This window comes from Babylonia areolata, chromosome 8, assembly GCF_041734735.1.
Source record: "Babylonia areolata isolate BAREFJ2019XMU chromosome 8, ASM4173473v1, whole genome shotgun sequence".
Taxonomy (NCBI): domain Eukaryota; kingdom Metazoa; phylum Mollusca; class Gastropoda; order Neogastropoda; family Buccinidae; genus Babylonia; species Babylonia areolata.
This window is the reverse complement of record NC_134883.1, coordinates 34,788,746-34,809,354: the sequence shown is the minus strand read 5'-3', so window position 1 is coordinate 34,809,354 and position 20,609 is coordinate 34,788,746. Positions and strand designations below refer to the sequence as shown.

Below are 20,609 nucleotides of genomic sequence, written 5' to 3'. Positions count from 1 at the left end.
AAAATTGGCAGTGGGAGACCCAAGACTGCATGTTCGGAGGAGAACAAGGACCGTGTTGAGGAACTGATTCAATCCCAGGAGGAGAACCCAGGGACCCACAAATCTCTTAGAGAAGTTGCAAGCAATTTACAAGTGAGCAAGTCTTCTGTGCAAAGAATGGCGAAAGAACTGGAGCTGAAGCCCTTCAAGAGGATACAGGTATCAAGGAGGGACCAAAATGTTAGAGGGAAAAGAAAAACTCGCTGCCGTAACTTGAATGACTGCTACTCGGCCACTGATGTATAAATGGATCATTTTCACAGACGAGAAAGACGTTACGGTAGAGATAGCTAAAATCGCCAAAACGATCGCGTTTATGAGAAACAGAAACGAGAAATTCAGCCATCTCGCATCTGTCATGAGACTTCTAGATTTTCAAAAAAGATAATGGTTTCAGCTGGAGTATCTGGAAAAGAAAAACAAACATTCATTTTATTGACATTGATAGAGCCAAGCTACATTCAGTTATTGGATGACAATCTTCTCCCGGATTGTAGGTGTCTTTAGAAACAATTACGTGTTTCAGCAAGATGGGGTTCCTTCACACACAAGTAGGGTAACCCAGGCCCATCTGGAGGAGGCTACACCAGAATTCATCAAGAAGCATGAATGGCCTCCACAAAGTCCTGACTGTAACCCAATGGATTATGCCATATGGGACTCTCTGAAGGAGAAAGTTTACCGGGGAGTGAGAGACAAATTGACCGAGCAGGCGTTAAAGGACAGGATAATTATGTCATGGGAGGAGATATCAGTGGGAGAAATACGTAAAAGCATTTCTTCTTCGTTTGATCGTGGAGGAAGATGAAGGCCACATTGAGCATAAACAGAAATAGTGAGTTTTCCTCTGGTATTGGATTTTTTTACATGCTGTTTTGAATTTGACAATACAAGCATAATTTTATATTTTAGATATTTTGCAGACTTGTTGATGATACCCTAGGTTACTGTGTGAAAACTTTCGATGAAATCGGTTTCTCTATCACTGAGAAAATACTTGTCAAAAAGCGGTTCACTTTTTGGGGACCTCGATATATATATATATATATATATATATATATATATATATAAAACGGTGAGAAAAAGAAAGGGAGATAGTGGGAGGCAGGATGATACAGAGAAAGACAGAGACATGCGAAGAAGAAAAAAAGAAAGGGAAGAGAAAGAGAGAGAGAAACAGAGAGGGAGAGAGAGGGAGGGAGGGATGAAGTGAGGTGAAGAGAAGGAAGAGGAGAAAGAGATATAGTGGCAGAAACAGACACAGAGACAGAATGAGACGCAGATTGAGACAGACAGAGAGAGAGAGACAGACAAAGAACAGAGAGATGCAAACAAAGGAAACAAACGGAAGTCCCCACGCCCCCACCCAAACCCCACACACACGCACACACCAGCAAAAAAACAAAAACAAAAAAACAACCAACCACCCCAATCACGAGAGAAATACAAAAAAGGCATTGATGAAATATGAATCAGGGGCGATAAATATAAGAGACATAAACCTACAGTTACATGAACCAAAAAAAGAGTAGAGTGACAGTGGAGTGTGAATGGTGGCAGAAAAAATAACAATGGGAGCTGGAGAGACATAAAAATGAACCGAATAAATTCTAATCTCAAGTTGACTGTGTATCCCTGTCTGCCTTTTAACACACAGTGTCTCTTGTCACTGGATTTCCATGATTATGCAACCCCATCAGGCGAAAATCAGCCGATACTTGTTCGCCCCATGAAGGTCAGTCTATCAATTATGCGAGAATATCGCATTGCACTTTGTCACGTTGTGATGCGTCCTTATCGTTTGGGGAGTTTTTCTGTGTGAGGCTTCGGTTTGCGAACTTGGGAGTTCTACTCTCCCAGGACGGGGTGGTGGGGGTCTGTGGTGGTGGGGGGGGAGAGTGCATCGCCACAATATTGTATTAATGCATTGTATTATGCTTCAGTCACAGCAGGTTTTGTTTGCGTGGAATGAATGCTGGTTACTCTCCCCGGGGAGAGTTTGTCGCCATGTTTCAGCGTCCCTCGTTCTCTGTCTGTTTGTCTGTCTGTCTGTCTCTCTATGTATTAACCTCAGAAAATAAAATTTACTGAATTTAAATCAATTCTCTCTCGCTCTTTCTCTCTCTCTCTAATTCTGTCTCTCTCTCTCACTCTATCTCTCTCTCTGCCTCAATCTGCGTCTGTCTCTGCCACTACATCTCTTTCTCTTCTTCCTTCTTCGCCTCTCTTCACGCACCCCCCTCTCTCCTTTCTCTCTCTCTCTGTCTGTGTGTGTGTGTGTGTGTGATTTGATTTTCACAGAATCGTTTTTGCCAGGGACAACTGTTGCCGTGTTTGTTTGTTTTTTGTTTTTTTTTTTCTGCATGCGGCTAAGTATATGCTGCATTCGCCACCTCGGTTCATCGGCTCGTCCGAAAGGCTAGCACCCAGACAACTACTCAAGGTGTGGTGGAGGGGTCGGGCTGTAAAGATCCTGGTACCTACGGAAGTGGAACCCATTGACACCTGGTTTCTGATCTGGTGTCTTACCACCAGGCCCCCGCTCCACTGCAAACACAAAATATATGAATATATAATATGTGTGCGTGTGCGTTGTATTTGTTTAGTTTGAAGATACTCTCCTCGCAGAAGAGTGCCTCACAAGGCAGAGTGCACGTTCTTCTGTCTTTTGACTGTGTAACTGTTTAGCTACCAAACTGTTTAATGTTTCAGTTTCAATTTCTCAAGGAGGCGTCGCCGCGTTCGGACAATTCCATATACGCTACACCACATCTGCTTGGCAGATGTCTGACAGCAGCATAACCCAACGCGCTTGTCAGGCCTTGAGTGCTTATTTATATATTTGTGTACCTATCAGAATGGGTTTCTTGTTACATAATTTTGCCAGAGGTTGCCATAGGTTCTGTTTCAGTGCGCCAAGTGCATGGTGCACACGGGACCTCGAAGACTAGACGCTCAGTTTGATTTTCCAGTCAAACTTTGGAGAAAGGGCGAGAGCGGGATTCGAACTAACACCCTCACGGACTCTCTGTATTGCCAAGCTGAGCGTCTTAACCATTCTGCCATCTTCCTCCTGGGAGAAGTGTTTGGTATTGTTGTCGTGATTTTCTGTTTTCGCGTCGCCCGAAAAAACAGATTCCTGATACAGACAGAAGTGAAGATGAAATGGACAGGAAGAGAGACTAACAATTCTTCCTGCAGTGACTCGAACTAGCTTCATATGCAGAGTCACTCCTTCTGTATCGCAACGTTGCTGAACGCTTCACTAGCATTAGAGTGTTTGTCTGTGTGTCTGTCAGGCTAAATGTATGTGTCTGTCTGTCTGTCTTTTTAGGTTTAAGTCCGTCTGTCCGTCTACTTTGTTTAAATTTATATCCGTCTATTTTTTTCTTTCTTAGATGCATGTCCGTTTGTCCATCCGTTGGTAATTGCCTGTCTGTCCCCTCCTCCTCTTTGTGTATACCAGGGGCTGTTTCAGTATAGACAATATCTCACATTTTGTGGAAAGCCTGTACCTACAATGTCCTTTTCCCCATGGTTCTTTTGCTTGTCTTGTCTGTCGTATCTTCCTTTCTCATATTCTGTCTTCATGTACCATTTCTTGATAAAAAGAATGTAGTGATGGGCATGATTTAAAACAACAATAACTATGTGTTAGTGCGCGCGCATACCTGTGTGTGTGCGTGCGTGCGTGAGTGCGCGCGCATGTGTGTTTGTGTGCGTGTCTCGTGCACGTTGTACTAATTATACAAAGAAGGAAGTTTTAACAATACAATAGCCAACTGTATCAAAAACAAAATTTGATAGAATCTGGATGTGACTATTGTTTAAATTTCATTATAATTTTCTAACAAAAACAGTTAATGTCAGGATATCAGACAGAAAATGCATGACATTTACATCCGACATAGACGTAGAGTTTCAGAAAATAGCGGAAAGTTTTGCTTTTTTCTGTTGTTAAAAAAACGAAACATTTTGAAATAAGTAAAGAAGATATTTCCATCATCTTTGTTTTTGTTTTATTTTTATTTCATCCGTACTTAAGCTAGCTGTAGATTTATCATAGACATTGCCCTCTGAAACAGGTAGGTATAAATGTCATAATATTCCAAATGAGTTATACACAGTCGTCGTAAATGTAATTTGGATGCCATCGTAAATGTAACTTGGATGCCATTGGAAATGAGCCTGTTTTATAATGGATTGCCCCATACTTGCGAAGTCAGTTTATTCCACGAAAGTAATTGAATCCGATATCACTTTTTAGCTTTGTTCGAATAAGGGAAGGGAGGGAAACCGAAAACAGGAAAGTATACCACGAAAGGAAAGGTTGCACAATGATGTACATAACAAAAGCTGCTGTTTGATTTCTTTTTATCATCGAATTCGTGTATAATTGGTATTTTAAGTATTTTTCAATTGTTAAAATACTTAGGTTGCCTCGTCAAATCCACTATGAACCCAAAAGGGTACATTGATAAAATGCTTTATCTATTTACAGACATGGACTGAATGCTCTTTATTCATTAACATACATGGGTTAAATGTTCTTTGTCCATTTACATATCCACATGAATCATATTCTGTCCACTTAGTTTTGCAAAATGGCCAGCGGGCGCATTAGCTGAGTGGTTAAAGCTTTGGACTTACAATCTGAGAGTCCTGGGTTCGAATCTCGGTAACAGCGTCTGGTGAGTCAAGGGTAGAGATTTTTCCGATCTCCCAGGTCATATATACAGACCTTCTAGTCCCTGAACCCCCTTCGTGTGTATATGCATACAGACGATAAAATACGCGCGTTAAAGATCCTGTAATCCATGTCAGCGTTCGGTGGGTTATGGAAACAGAAAATACCCAGCATGCACATCCCTCAAAACGGAGTATGAAATTATACACACTGCGGGTAAATGAACAAAACGGTCATACAAATAAAATGTTACAAGTCTGTATGAGAATATGTGTGCGTGCCTGAAATCTGACCGAAGGACACAGGAAACGAATGATGAGCACCCAATGGCTGCGGTCAGTCGGACCTAACCAGGTAGGCAGCCTGTTGTGCAAATGACCCTGTGTTTGTAAAGCACTAAGAGCTTGGTCTCCGACCGAGGATAGGCGTTATATAAGTATCCATATCATCATCATCAAAAGGATGACAGGAGATCCGGGATTTATTATTAGTAATTTTTGTTTGTGTATGTCCTACATCACCCGTTTCGGTTTGTGGTGCAGTGTCCGCAAGTCAAAAAACAATAACAAACAAACAAAAAAAACAACAAAAAAACAAAACAAAACAACAACAAAAAACTATTTACTTGTCCGAGTGACATAACATCTGACCACCACACCCCATACAAGTGGTATCCGCCATGCCTTTGCATTTGGTGAAGCTGTGTGGGTGTTTTACTCGGTTTTGCACCGGTTGTGTGTGAACTTTACAAGATTTCATGCCACCGACAGCGATCAATAGTGATGTATTTTCTTTTGCGTTAATCTCCACATAAAACAAGATCGCTGTGACACCCGATTCTGACAACGTAATCAGACACATCTGTTCAATTTCCGCTTGCGATTATTGGAAAAAAAAGGGGGGGGAAAGAAACAAAATGTTGCTCCAATTTATGAGACCTTTCAGAAGCACTGCTGAATTTCAATAGTTTTGTATGCAAATTGGATAGAAGATACCCAGGGTTGTGTTTTCGTCTCTTATGACATTGTTGGATAAAAAAAAATGTTGGCGTGTGTGTGTGTGTGTGTGCGCGTGCGCAAGAAAAGAGAGAGAGGGGGGAGAGAGAGAGAACGAGAGAGAGAGAGAGGAGTACTTGCTGACGCCTGTGCGAAAAAAATAAGAAAAAAATAAGAAAAGATAAGAGTGAATTTATTTTTGGTGTTGTTAATCTTTAGATTAAAGAAAGGACGATTATGACATCGGTGTCGGGTAGCATTATCCAGCGCATCTGTTTAGTTTCCTGGGAGAGGTGGACATTACTAAAAAATAAAAATAAAATAAAGTGTCAGAGGATTCAGAAACAGAACAGCGTTTGCTCTGGCCTGTTCTTGTGCGTGAGTGAGGGTGAGTGAGTGAGTGTGTGTGTGTGTGTGTGTGTGTGTGTGTGTGTGTGTGTGTGTTCGTGCATGTGTTCATGATCCCATGATTGTATGCGTGAGTGTGTGAGTGTGTGCGCGCGTGCATGCGCATTTCCCTGTTGTAAATTATCTCTTCTTTTACGACCAGTGTCTGAGGCAACGACATTTAACTGACAAGGCCAGATGAACGAACGGTTTCTTTTGGTCTCTAATGCAATACTACGCACGTCGTTTTGGTGTTGTCCATGTTTAGATCTTCCATCGTTCTTCGTTGCATGGGAAGTTCTTAACGCTTTTCCAATAGAACCCATGGGCGCAACAGCCGACTGGTTAAAGCGTTGGACTTTCGATCGAATGTTGGAAACGGCGCCTGGTTGGTAAAGGGTGGCGTTTTTTCCGATCTCCCAGGCAATGTGCAGACCTGTTAGTGCTTGATCAAATACACACGTTAAATATCCTGTAATTCATGTCAGCGCTCGGTGGGTTATGGTAACAAGGACATAAACAGGACATACGCCCCCAAAACGGAGTATGCCTGCTTTCTTGGCGGGGTAAATAAACAAAACGGTCATACAAGCAAAACGTTACATGTATGTACGAGTGTGTATGGATACGTCACTAAAACCTGACTGAATAACAGAGGAAACGAATGATGAGCGCCCAATAGGCAGCTGTCAGTCGGTTCTACTGAGGTAGGCAGCCTGTTGTGCAAATGACTCCGTGTTTGTAAAGCGTTAAGAGCTTGGTCTCCGGCCGACAATAGGTGCTGTATAAGTATGCATACGATCATCATCATGATTATCGCCCCTTTTACTGTACCGAAAATTGCCCTAAGGTTGTCCAGAAAACAGATGTTTTATCTTGACAAAACAACTCAACCACGCACGCCCCCATCCCTTCCCTTTCACACATACACACACACTCGCACGCTTCTCTGAAGATCGATGCAATTGGACAGGAAAATAAAGCTTTCGTGTGTGTGTTTCTTTTTCTTTTGCTCCTTTTTGTTTGCTTAACTGCTCTCTCTCTCTCTCTCTCTCTCTCTCTCTCTCTCTCTCTCTCTCTCTCTTTCTTTTCTCTTAACTGCTGTCTTAATCTATACACGAACGGCTGAAAGAAAATACACACCCCTTCCAATAAATGTTAGTGTAAAAAGGGTGAAAAATTAATTTATTTCTTTATTTATTCGTTTGTTTATTCATTCATTCATTTCTTCATCCGCTTCTTTATCGATTTTTAATTGTATACTTTACTCATAATTGAAAAATAAACGAAAGAAGGAAAGTAAATAAAGAATTTGAAAAAACAACAACAACAACTTAGAAATGCGGAAATAGCTGTCATGACAACAGAAATACAAAGTCGTCAATTTATTTCCTTCTTTCTTTCTTCCCTCTAAACATTCGGATATAGTTGGTTTTCTTTTGTCAGCAGTGTCTGATTTCTCTCGCTTGTCGCACACAATCATTTTAAGTGACATCTTCTTTTTCATTTGAAAGAACCGAAGAACAAAATGTGGAGAGAGAACATGATTATCTGGACATATTGCCCCTTAAAAAATACGACAACAGTGACAACAGCCATGTATCAGTCATACATCCAGCAATGCATACATACACAGAGACAAGGAAATCCAAGTGTAAAAAGAAATCATCCACACACACACACACACACACACACACACACACACACACACACGCACACAAAAAAACCCAAAAAAACCCAAACACAACAAAACATGTCAGCTAATATTCTCCTGACTTCAGAAGAAATAACGTTATAGAGAGCTTAAAAACAACAATGAAACAACAACAACAACAAAAAGAGAAGTAAAATAACGATGTCCGGAATTTGTAAACGATAAGCTGTCCCATTTTGGAGAGACAGAGGGAGAGAGAGAGACAGGGGGGCTGGGGGGGGGGGGGGGCATTTGTCAATGATTACAGCTACATGTAGCCATTTATATCTACACTCACGGATTATATTCTTAGGATATCCACTTTTTTTCTTTTATACAAATGAACACAATTTAAAGGACATGAAATTTGCTCTACCGAATTTTATTCAGCGTTTTTTTCTCGATATTTACATCTTTTCTTTTATAAGAAAGACATGAATCTAAACCATATTGTCTCAACTATTTCAGTACTTCATGTTTAGATAAGAAACCACAAATAAGCCTTTAGATTATTAGAAAATATTATGTAACCGTTTTCTCAGATTTGTAAGCTTACTCGCTACAGTAAACATGCACGACAGAGAAAAAAAGAGGTATAAAGTGTAAGTGAATTCGCCCAGTATACAATGACTCCATATTATATCGTATATATTGTAAGGTATTCTTCCTTCCATATTTTTTCCATCTGAAAGATTCGGAATCGGATTATGATATTTGAATAAACACACACACACACACACACACACACACACACACACACACACACACACACACACACGAAAAACTGCACAACTGTTCGTTGAAAAGAAAGAAGGAAGAAACAAACCGAATTGACGTCATGAAATTTTTTGTTTGTTTTGTTTGTTTGTAATTTCTCTCTTCCCTGTACCGGTTTCAGAATGTGGCATTCATACAATAGGCTTTAAAACTCGTCGTAAGAAAATAAATAAATATTAATTGTTGACAGAATAATTCAGGGAACTTGCTTTCACGTTCACAGAAGATCAGTAACATCAGAGAGAGAGAGGGGATGGAGAGAGAGAGAGAGAGAGGGAGGATGGAGAGAGAGAGGGGGCGAGAGAGAGAGATCAGTTATTGAACACACGTCTTACCCCCTATTCACTTATCCGTTCAATTTGACATAGACTGCTGAATAGTATCTGATGCTGTGTGTATTTGTCGTCTTCAGTCAAAGGAACAGTTCGATCGTACTTGTTCGTTTCGGGTCTCGGGTAACCTTCACATTATCATTCATTCATTTATCTGGATAGTTGAGATGCGCATGGCATCTAAGTACCTGTTTTATTCATGGATATAATCATGGAATTATAATCAAAGTTCCAAACATGATTGATTGTAATTCTTTCTTTACGCACGCGCGCGCTCGCACACACACACACACACACATATATATATATATATACAAGCGCGAGCGCACAAGCATGCACACACCTTGAAAAAAATCGCTAAAAATAGAAAGACGCAAAAAAATGGAGGCTGTACACTTCCCGATTGTGTGTGTGTGTGTTTGCGTGCGTGCGTGCGTGCGCGTACTTATGTATGCGCGTGCATGCGAAGATGAGAAAGATGGAGAAGAGGGGAGCGGGGGTAATTCATTAAAAGAAAGGCAATTGACCCTCATGAAAGGGGTGCAAACTCGTGATGATTTAACAAGAACGACAATTATACACGGCCATGTCATCAACAACCAAACTTTGTTAAGTGTTTTTTGACATAAGAGAGAGAGAGAGAGAGAGATAAAGGGAGGAGAGAGAGAGAGAGAGAGACAGAATCGGGGAGAGAGAGACACACAGAGAGAGAAGGAGAAAAAGAGACAGAGACAAAGTCAGAAAGAGAGAGAGACAGAGGAGAAAGAGAGAGAAACACACACACACACACACACACACATATATATATATATATAGAGAGAGAGAGAGAGAGAGAGGGGGAAAGAGAGAGGGGTGTGGGGGCGGGGAGGAACATCATCAGACGCCGTCCAGAAGCAGCATCAAAGCCTTGTGTGGGTGAACATGTGGCATTCATTCATTCTGTTTTACTGTCTGAAAGCAGCTTGCTCTGGAACCATAAAGCCATGATTCAATTTTCTTCCCTTTGATAATCATGCTTCCCAACTCATAGCTGTTAGACGAAATTAGTCGGTAAAATTAATTCAAAACACAGCTTGCATTCGCCTCACGTTCTGATGACTCAAACGAATGCAACGGACCATATCTACAAACTTATCACACACATAAACACATGCACGTACGCGCATGCACATTCACACACACACACACACACACACACACACACACACACACACACACACACACACATGCACACACACAGAGTCATAGAGATAAAGAGACGGAGTGAGTGTGTGTGCGTGCGTGCGTGCGTGCGTGCGTGCGTGTGTGTGTGTGTGTGTGTGTGTGTAAAAGAGAGATATAAAGAGAGAGACAGAGACACAGAGAGGGATATACACAGACACAAGCATTCATTTTCAAGCAACAAACTTAACGAGAATACCTGTCTCTTCCTCTCTTTCTGCGTTTGAGCATTCATAAGTAGGTACATCCAAACTAATCTTACCGATTAAATAGCATTTTGAGTTTCTAACTAATACATTCACTTGTTCCTTCGACGAAACAATAAAGCAAAATTGACAAACGATTTCACACAATTACATTGTTTTTCGTGCCAAAAGCGCGGCATCATTTGTTTCAGACCATCACACTGTCTTCAGTTCCATCAGTGTAGTCACTGGAAAGATCACTGCCTCTTTCTCTACCAGTCAATAATACCAACGTGTTTCACAGACTTCCACATGATGGTGTGGAGGAATAAGGTGTTTTCAGCCAGAATGAGTTTAAGGTTGATGTTCCTGTACAGTTTTGCTGAAAGTAAGTTTCATTTCAGGACTTTGATGGAACCCGATTAACTTTTTATCAATGTAAGTTTGCTCTATGTTTTTTTTTCCTGATCCATTTCATGACCTACAATACGCCTTATGAAATCAAAGTCAGTTTTGCGTCAATGTTTAAAAGACACACCTTGTAAGACCAAAGGCAGATCTAATCAATATTAGTTTGCGCTTTCTTTTTGCTTTTTTTTTCCTGATCCATTTTATGACCTAAAATACGCCTTATAAGATCAAAGACAGTTTTGCGTCAATGTTCAAAAGACATACCTTGTAAGACCAAAGGCAGATCCCCTTCAATGTTCACGAGATACACCGTGTAAGATTGAAATCATACACCTTGTAAGACCAAAGTGATATTTCCTTCAGTGTTCAAATGATACACCTTGCAACATCAGAGTCAGATTTCCTTCGGTGTTCACAAGCTGCACCTTGTAAGATCACAGGCAGGTCCCCTTCAATGTTCACAAGCTGCACCTTGTAAGATCACAGGCAGATCCCCTTCAATGTTCACAAGCTGCACCTTGTACGATCACAGGCAGGTCCCCTTCAATGTTCAAAAGACACGCTTCATAGGAAACCCAACAAGCACAACACTGCCAAAGGATCGGACAACTGTTAAAACAGGATGTAAGATTATTTTATGCTTTTTTCACAACGTGAACACTCCATATAAAACGAGAGAGAGGGTTCCGAGCAAAGAGCGAGAGAGAGCGAGAGGAGCCCAGTGACTTACTTTTCTGTGTGACGTGACCAATGTTTGTGCACTGGAGCAAACGACTTTCTGGGCCGTTTAGCTTTTTTTGCTTGAACGATGGGCTGTTAGGATGCCGACAGTGAAACGGGCCCCGGCTTCAGTTTCTAACGAAGAAAAAGTCAGCCAAGTTCATTCATCGAAGTGCATATAAAAACATAAATGTTAGAGCCTGTCAGGTTTTGCCACGTATGCTGCTTTAGATAAATTTCTAGTCGTATAATAATAATAATAATAATAATGGATACTTATATAGCACACTATCCAGAAATCTGCTCTATAATCTAGATTTAACTCTTGGATTTTATTTTATTTTCATTATGTGTGCCGCTTTTGGGGCAGAAGAGGAGGGAAGGGAAAGGGAGAGGAGACTGTGGTACCACTAACTTTTGTTGTTGTTGCTCCATTGAATTTGGTGGAACCACAACTTTTAATTTATTCTTATATTCTTTTTGCTCCGTTGAATTTGTTTTTCTGTTGGTGGTTGTCGTTGAATCCATTTTTGTTAATACGTAATTTACGTCCATGGTGTAAACATTTTCATGTAGTGTAACATATGCTTGAGAGGTGGTATGATTGACAGCAATTAATACTTACACCCCTCAGAGTGATGCTTTCTTTTTTTTTTTTTTTTTAGGTCAAATACGATGCAATCTCTTCGCCTCTCCAAACCTTCGCCTTTCCACAAGAAGAAGCAACAGTAGGAAGAATCAACCACAACAATGTTCAAAGAAAATGTCGCTCTTTTCCCTGAGAGAACTCAGGAAAGGAACGCCGTTTCATTTCGACCGTGGCTGGCTCAATCATTCTGTTCATTTCTTCCTGCAAAAGACGTTTTACCTGCTGTTTTAAAGACATGAAGCAAACGTGCTCTTTTCATTCACGCTTGCCATGGCTATTTGATCAATCTTCTATTCCTTTAATGTGAAGCCGGTCTGTAGCCCATATAACAGACGATATTCTAATCATCATTTCAGAGGGCAGTTTTGTCAACATACATCCACAAGCTCCACCAACGTGTTTAATGGAAAAAAAGAAGAATCCATTTTTAAAGACACACAGATGCAAGGATCATTTACATCGACATATCATTTAATACTTGATATTACTTAAAGACATAAACGGTGACTAAACCTCTTTCTGTGCATGGTAATCCTTGACCTCGGCTTCAGACGCTCATTCCGGATTCATTCTATAGAAACACATTGCCAAAACGTTCTAATAAATCGACCATGCCAAAAGTGAGAATCGTACAAACGTACAGACCATAAGCAAAGGCACTCAAAAACAACGAAATGAAGTGAACGGCAATGCTTATAACGTAGAAACAGTAACAACATCGAAAAGCCATACTGATACGAATTTCCTCTTCGTGGAAGAGAGCACGAAGAAGAAGAAGACGGATATCTTCCAAAGAAACAAAACTCGAGTATCGTAAACAAAAATCGGCAAAATCCACATTTCTTCCCCTGCACACCCTCTGTGTATCTGACGGAGTGAACGTCCACGTTTTGTTGTGGACAATGCTCATTCCGTCCTGAGGGGAGAAAATTGTGGATTTTGCCAAAAGTCGAAGCACAAAGAAAGTAACTCGATGACAGTTCAAAAGATGCAAAGGCAGCTGAGTCCTCCCTCATTCCGTTTTCTCTTGTCTGTCGGTGTCAACTGACTCTTCACACCAGGCTGTCATTTCCCGAGTTTGTTTCTTTGCCAGACTGGACAAATGCAGAATGACCATGATTTGATAAAGTGGACACGCATTCACATGACTGCATGCAAAGCAACACACACACATGTCACACACTCTCTTTCTCCTGCTCATTCGCACACACATGCACACAAACAGGAAAAAAACAGAGAGATTGAGATGGAGGGAGGGGGGCGGAGTGGGGGTAATGCATAACGGAGACCAAAGACAGAGAGAGAGATGACAGAGAGAGAGAGAGGGAGCGGGAGAGAGAGAGGAGGTCGGTGTGAGGGATGGAAGTAGTCGGCCTGCCCCATACGCTGTGGCAGCAAACCTTTGCAGATAAAGGAATTCTTAGGTGACGTTGCACGGACTCTAATTTCATGGTGGTTTCGTCTCTTCATGAGCACTCCAATTTTATGAGAGGAAAGGTTAGAGAGGACGACTCTGTGTGTGTGTGTGCGTGTGCGTGTGCATGTGTGCGTGCATGCGTGCGTGTGTGCGTGCGTGCGCGTGTGTGTGTGTGTTTCTGGAGGGGGTGGAAGGAAGAAAATGGGACAAAGGGAAAAAAACAACAACAAAAAAACCTGAACGTTCACGGGTCTAAATACGCCAAGTCACTGATGTTCATAATTAATACGCTGAAACCTTTCTTTCCAATCACGTCTTCTTTTTTCAGCAGCAAACCAAATCCTTAACAATCTGTGTATCTCTGTCTCCCTCTCTCTTTGTGCCCTTTTCCTCACAAGACAAATCACCGAATCCCAAACACAGCACCTCTCTGTCTATATGTCTGTCTGTGTCTGTCTGTCTGTCTCTCCATCACCTGGAACTGGCAGCCTATTTGTTCTTGTTCTCTTTGCGGGCATTCTCACGTCATTTGTCGTTTTAACTACGTCTGTAAATCACCAAGGGCAAGTTTGAGAAACGGGTTCTCAGCTAACAATTTTCACCGTTAGGAGATAACCATCTCTGTGTGTGTGTGTGTGTGTGTGTCTGTGTCTGTCTGTGTCTGTCTGTGTCTATGTGTCTGTATGTGTGACAGAAACAGAGAGAGAGAGAGAGAGAGAGACTGGGGTTCACTTTTTGCATACCCGGAATTTATGTCCCTGTTGTGAGGGTAAGTAAAAGTGACATTTTCTGACAATCAAACCACGGGGCAAATCGTACAATCTTAGTATCAGCTCGGATATTGTTTCAGACAAATTAGGCAGAAAACAAAGGAAATAATTCATCCTGCAAGATAAATGACAGAGAGAGAGAGAGACAGAGAGAGAGAGCGAGGTGGGTGGAGGATGGGGGATTTGATATGGTTAATAACGTAAGCCTCGGGTACAGAGGGTGAGGAAAATCATGGATCAGGATAAATCAAAACCACGACCCACTCATCATTAGAACAGTTTTGCTGAAGCTTTCACGAATCCAAAAGGCGACCCATGCTATGACATTCATTTATTTGATATTATGAACAATCAGACGAAAGGCCCTGTTTTAAGAAAACCCGAAAACAATAATTAGAAAGCAGTGAAATGGGTTTGAACCCACAACCCCCCTCCCCTACCCGCCCCAGAAAAAAAATAAACAAAGATGAGAAAACGATGATGTTATGATGCACACAATAAAGCAATTGGTCATTGTTACCGATTTACACGTATTTGTTAGTATCCCACTTTACAACGTACATGTATGTCTCGTATAAAACGATGGATCTACACATTTTTGATGACATTCATCAGAAAGATGAGAAAACGATGATGTTATGATGCACACAAAAAAGCAATTGGTCATTGTTACCGATTTACACGTATTTGTCAGTATCCCACTTTACAACGTACATGTATGTCTCGTATAAAACGATGGATCTACACATTTTTGATGACATTCATCAGAAAAAATATACATAATGAATACACATACGAATATCAAACGTCATGTAAACATTACAAGCAGTTAGTTTCAATGAAAGGAAGAGATAGAGAAGGGAAGAGATGGAACAAGAGAGAGGGAGAGAGAGAGAGGGACTCGATCTCCAATGTTTTATTGGGGGGCAAAAGGATAAGCAACATGCTTCTTTTCCCCATGACCTCACAAAAATGATTAAAAACAAAGTAAGAAGAAGTAGAAAGAAGAGCAGAAAATAATGATGAGAAGGAGGGAGAGACAGGAAGAGAGAGAGTGGGGAGAGAGAGCGTGATAGAGATGAGAGACAGAGAGGGAGAGACAGGGAGAGAGAGAGGTGTGGAGAGAGAGCGTGATAGAGATGAGAGACAGAGAGGGAGAGAGACAGGGAGAGAGAGGGTGGGGAGAGAGCGTGATAGAGATGAGAGACAGAGAGGGAGAGAGACAGGAAGAGAGAGGTGTGGAGAGAGAGCGGGATAGAGATGAGAGACAGAGAGGGAGAGAAACAGGAAGAGAGAGGTGTGGAGAGAGAGCGGGATAGAGATGAGAGACAGAGAGGGAGAGAGACAGGAAGAGAGAGGTGTGGAGAGAGAGCGGGATAGAGATGAGAGACAGAGAGGGAGAGAGACAAGGAGAGAGAGGTGTGGAGAGAGAGCGTGATAGAGATGAGAGACAGAGAAGGTGAGACAGGGAGAGAGAGGTGTGGAGAGAGCGTGATAGAGATGAGAGACAGAGAGGGAGAGAGACAGGGAGAGAGAGGGTGGGGAGAGAGAGCGGGATAGAGATGGGAGACAGAGAAGGTGAGACAGGGAGAGAGAGGTGTGGAGAGAGCGTGATAGAGATGAGAGACAGAGAGGGAGAGAGACAGGGAGAGAGAGGGTGGGGAGAGAGAGCGGGGTAGAGATGGGAGACAGAGAAGGTGAGACAGGGAGAGAGAGGTGTGGAGAGAGAGCGTGATAGAGATGAGAGACAGAGAGGGAGAGAGACAGGGAGAGAGAGGGTGGGGAGAGAGAGCGGGATAGAGATGAGAGACAGAGAGGGAGAGAGACAGGGAGAGAGAGGGTGGGGAGAGAGCGTGATAGAGATGAGAGACAGAGAGGGTGGGGAGAGGGAGCGTGATAGAGATGAGAGGGAGAGAGACAGGAAGAGAGAGGGTGGGGAGAGAGAGCGTGATAGAGATGAGAGACAGAGAGGGAGAGAGACAGGAAGAGAGAGGTGTGGAGAGAGAGCGTGATAGAGATGAGAGACAGAGAGGGAGAGAGACAGGAAGAGAGAGGTGTGGAGAGAGAGCGGGATAGAGATGAGAGACAGAGAGGGAGAGAAACAGGAAGAGAGAGGTGTGGAGAGAGAGCGGGATAGAGATGAGAGACAGAGAGGGAGAGAGACAGGGAGAGAGAGGTGTGGAGAGAGAGCGTGATAGAGATGAGAGACAGAGAGGGAGAGAGACAGGAAGAGAGAGGGTGGGGAGAGAGCGTGATAGAGATGAGAGACAGAGAGGAGAGAGACAGGAAGAGAGAGGTGTTGAGAGAGAGCGGGATAGAGATGAGAGACAGAGAGGGAGAGAGACAGGGAGAGAGAGGGTGGGGAGAGAGCGGGATAGAGATGAGAGACAGAGAGGGAGAGAGACAGGAAGAGAGAGGTGTGGAGAGAGAGCGGGATAGAGATGAGAGACAGAGAGGGAGAGAGACAGGAAGAGAGAGGGTGGAGAGAGAGAGCGTGATAGAGATGAGAGACAGAGAGGGTGAGACAGGGAGAGAGAGGGTGGGGAGAGAGCGGGATAGAGATGAGAGACAGAGAGGGAGAGAGACAGGAAGAGAGAGGGTGGAGAGAGAGAGAGAGTGTGATAGAGATGAGAGACAGAGAGGGAGAGAGACAGGAAGAGAGAGGTGTGGAGAGAGAGCGGGATAGAGATGAGAGACAGAGAGGGAGAGAGACAGGAAGACAGGAAGACAGGCTTGAATGAAGAGAGAAGAAGCAACATAAAAAAACACACACACACACACACACACACACACACACACACACACAAAAGAAAAACTGCACAACTGTTCGTTGACCGTCCTCCATCCCTTTTCAGAAGCGTTCGTTCCCATCTAGTTGGCCATTCTGTAGTCATAATTTGTTCACAAGAATTTTAGATATGTGATTGAAAATTTTTAAAAAGAAGCCAGAATCGTAAATAATAAATAAATAAATAAATGAAGAAATAAATAATAAGCACAATCTAATTTTACTTGACAACTGAAGGAAAAAAACTGACAACTGAGAATTTAGAATAAAGCACATGAATGAAATAAAAACAAATCAAACAAACAATCAAAAAACAACAACAACTAAACTACCTTGTCTGTGTTGTGCAAACTCTGACACTGAAATGAGATCTGCACATTATTGAGTTATCTGGAATATTCAACACGCGCTTGCTTTTATTTGCATTGTTTTGTCTTTCTTCTAATAGCAGCGTGTAAGAAAATCAATGTCGACAAACGTGGGGCAAAATTCACCCGATCCCCATCGACGAACACATAGAGTTGGAACTATTTAAAATGAATAACAAAAAAATAGCACACAAAGCGGATTGAAACTGACACTGTCTTGGAAGAAAATACTGAAACAAGGCAAAGAAGCAGAGAAAATGAAAATACAAAGAACTGCATTTTGTAAAAAAAAAAAAAAAATAAAATAAAAAAAAGAAGAAGAGAAAAAAGTGTGTGTGTGTGTGGTTGTGTGTGTGTGTGTGTGTGTGTGTGTGTGTGTGTGTGTGTGTGTGTGTGTGTGTGTGCGTGCGTGCGTGCGTGTGTGTGTGTGTGTGTGCGCGTGTGTGTGTGTTTAATGTCCCGTCACACATTCTGGTGACTGTATGGTAAAAAAAAAAGAAAATATATCGCTAATGGAAAACGTAACAAAATGATACCATCAAAAGGCAGCGCACAAAGCGAGTATTTTCTAACACATAATCGAGGAACACACACACAGACATCGCACACACAATCAGAGAGACAGAGAGGGAGAGAGAGAGACAGACAGACAGAGAGGGAGAGAGAGAGTCTCGCCACGGGTGGCCGATCAAAAACGACGGAGTTTAAAACTTTAAAAGACCTTGGTAACGTGCAGTCAACGGACCCGAACAAACTGCGGGGAAACGACGAACAAGGCTCCGCATGTATTGGTGGTACTCCTGTAACGATGGTTTACCTAGAAATCCATGCTGCTTGGATTTTACAATGTATTCCTTTTTGTTGTGCTTGGATTTTGCAGTGTACTCCTTTTGTTGTCTTTTGATTTTGCAGTGTACTCCTTTTGTTGTCTTTTGATTTTGCAATGTATTCCTTTTGTTGTCTTTTGATTTTGTAATGTATTCCTTTTGTTGTGTTTTGATTTTGCAATGTATTCCTTTTGGTGTCTTTTGATTTTGCAACGTATTCCTTTTGTTGTCTTTTGATTTTGTAATGTATTCCTTTTGTTGTGTTTTAATTTTGTAATGTATTCCTTTTGTTGTCTTTTGATTTTGAAATGTGACCCTTTTTGTCGTGTTTCATTTTGCAGTGCATTCCCTTTGTTCGCGTTCACTTCCCCAGTTGACTAATCTAAACAAGAATTTTTTTTCAGAGATGGAGCCCATGTGGAGAAATAACGGAAAAGCGATGGAACGCGTACAGTCATATACACTCGTGCACACAATCGTTTACACAGCACTCAAATAAGACTGACTAACAAACAAACAAAACAAAACAAATAACAACAACAACAACAACAAAAACAACCATCAAAAACAACAAAAAAACAAAAACATTTGTCTCCATAAACAGACTCAAGTGTTCACACTAATTCACACACACATACACTCTCATATTGTGCGCTCACGTGCGAGAGACAAAAAAGAAACACAATCAATCAAAGAACAAAAGAAAACCCACGTCGGTACAAATCCTCTCACAGTGTTAAAATGGCCACTTTATTTGAAGCACGAAATATCCTGTCAACATCGTTCGAAGCACGAAATATTCTGTGTAATACAATGATTGATGTGTGCGAGTAACAGAAGTACAATGAGGCAGTAATACTTTGAAATACTGCTATACAACTCTTGTTACAATCGCGGAGACTATCAATATACATACTGAACGCAAAGTAGGAATCGCAAAGTAGGAATCAATGTTGTGATAAATTTAAATAAACAAACCATTACAAGACAGAAATGATACCAAACACCCTACCAATCAAAAGAAAGATGGATAACACTTAAAAATTAACCAAATTAATACAAAATGGAAAAGAAAACCAAACTATCAAAATAAAACAGTTGACTGAAAAGAAATAAATGAAACTACAGAAATGACTTAAAATAATTAATAAAGAAAAGAAATAAATACATAAGTGAGTACATGAATTAAAAAAAGAAAACCAAACTTGGAACACATGGTGAAAACAATAAAATAAATAAATACTTTCATAATAAATACAAAATCAAGAGATAAGCAGATTACACAACCAATGCCAGTTAAAATGTGACCATCATGATTTGAACATATATTCATTTGTACGAATCATCCGTCGCATATGTGTGAGAGATAGATAGATAGATAGAGAGATAGATAGATAGATAGATAGAGAGATAGATAGAGAGAGAGAGAGAGAGAGAGAGAGAGAGAGAGAGAACGAGCGAACGAAGTTGATCTCTCAAAAAATGAAAAGTAACTGAACAAAGACACAGAAAAAAAAGCAGAACGAAACTGAACAGGCAAGCAAATGCGTGACATTTTAGCAAGATCAAGAAAAGAGAACCTATATTTAAAATATATATATATATATGCAGACACAATGCCACATATCGCGTTGGAAAGTGAATGATTGGGATCCCACTTGTGCAACAAAACAACCACACAGACAGCTGCAGAGGCACAGAACTGTCTTGCCTTTGTCACTACTGTTCCCTCTCCATCGTTGTTTCAGTGATATTTTATTTAATAGTTGTTATTGTTTGTTGTTGTTGTTGTTGTTGTTAACTTTCTCGATTTGTGTATTCCCGTTATTCAAATTTCATTTAGTTTTCAAAGATATTTTGGTGATTTCTTTGTGTGTGTGGACTGCCGTCCTTCACCGACTGACCGGCCAATGAGTTTAATAAATTGAGTGTGTGTGTGTGTGTGTGTGTGTGTGTGTGGAAGAAGGGAATAAAAATGGTGCTGAACTGCCTTTGAACACGTCTCATTATACAGCGCAGGTCTCTGGGTACAGTCCGTTAACACGCCAAACGCCCTGAATATGATAATCATCTTAAAAAGCGCCATGTCACACGAGTACAGATCCATACGATTATGGCGGCAACTGACTGAAGTGAAGTATAATGGCTCAGACCTGGAGGCCAATTAGCATTTTAAAGACGACGGTGTCTCCAGAGTTATGTTGATCAGGTCAATAGACTGACCCCTGTGGGGTCAACCCTGCCCCTGTTACAGACCTCGATTACTCTGTTGATCACGGACAGTTTTACATAAGGAGTAGGCTTGGAAACAAAACAACAATACACTTTTTTTAAACTAGAGAG

General features: G+C 41.4%; 1 long non-coding RNA gene across 2 annotated transcripts in view; it reads right to left on the bottom strand.

Moving 5' to 3' along the window:
- Nucleotides 1-11,296, bottom strand: part of LOC143284757 (uncharacterized) — a 267,105-nt gene extending 255,809 nt beyond the window's left edge. For both annotated transcript variants that reach the window (XR_013055611.1, XR_013055610.1), the window contains exon 1: nt 10,992-11,296. This is a non-coding gene — a long non-coding RNA (uncharacterized LOC143284757). The remainder of the gene's footprint in view (nt 1-10,991) is intronic.
- Nucleotides 11,297-20,609: the final 9,313 nt, after the last annotated feature.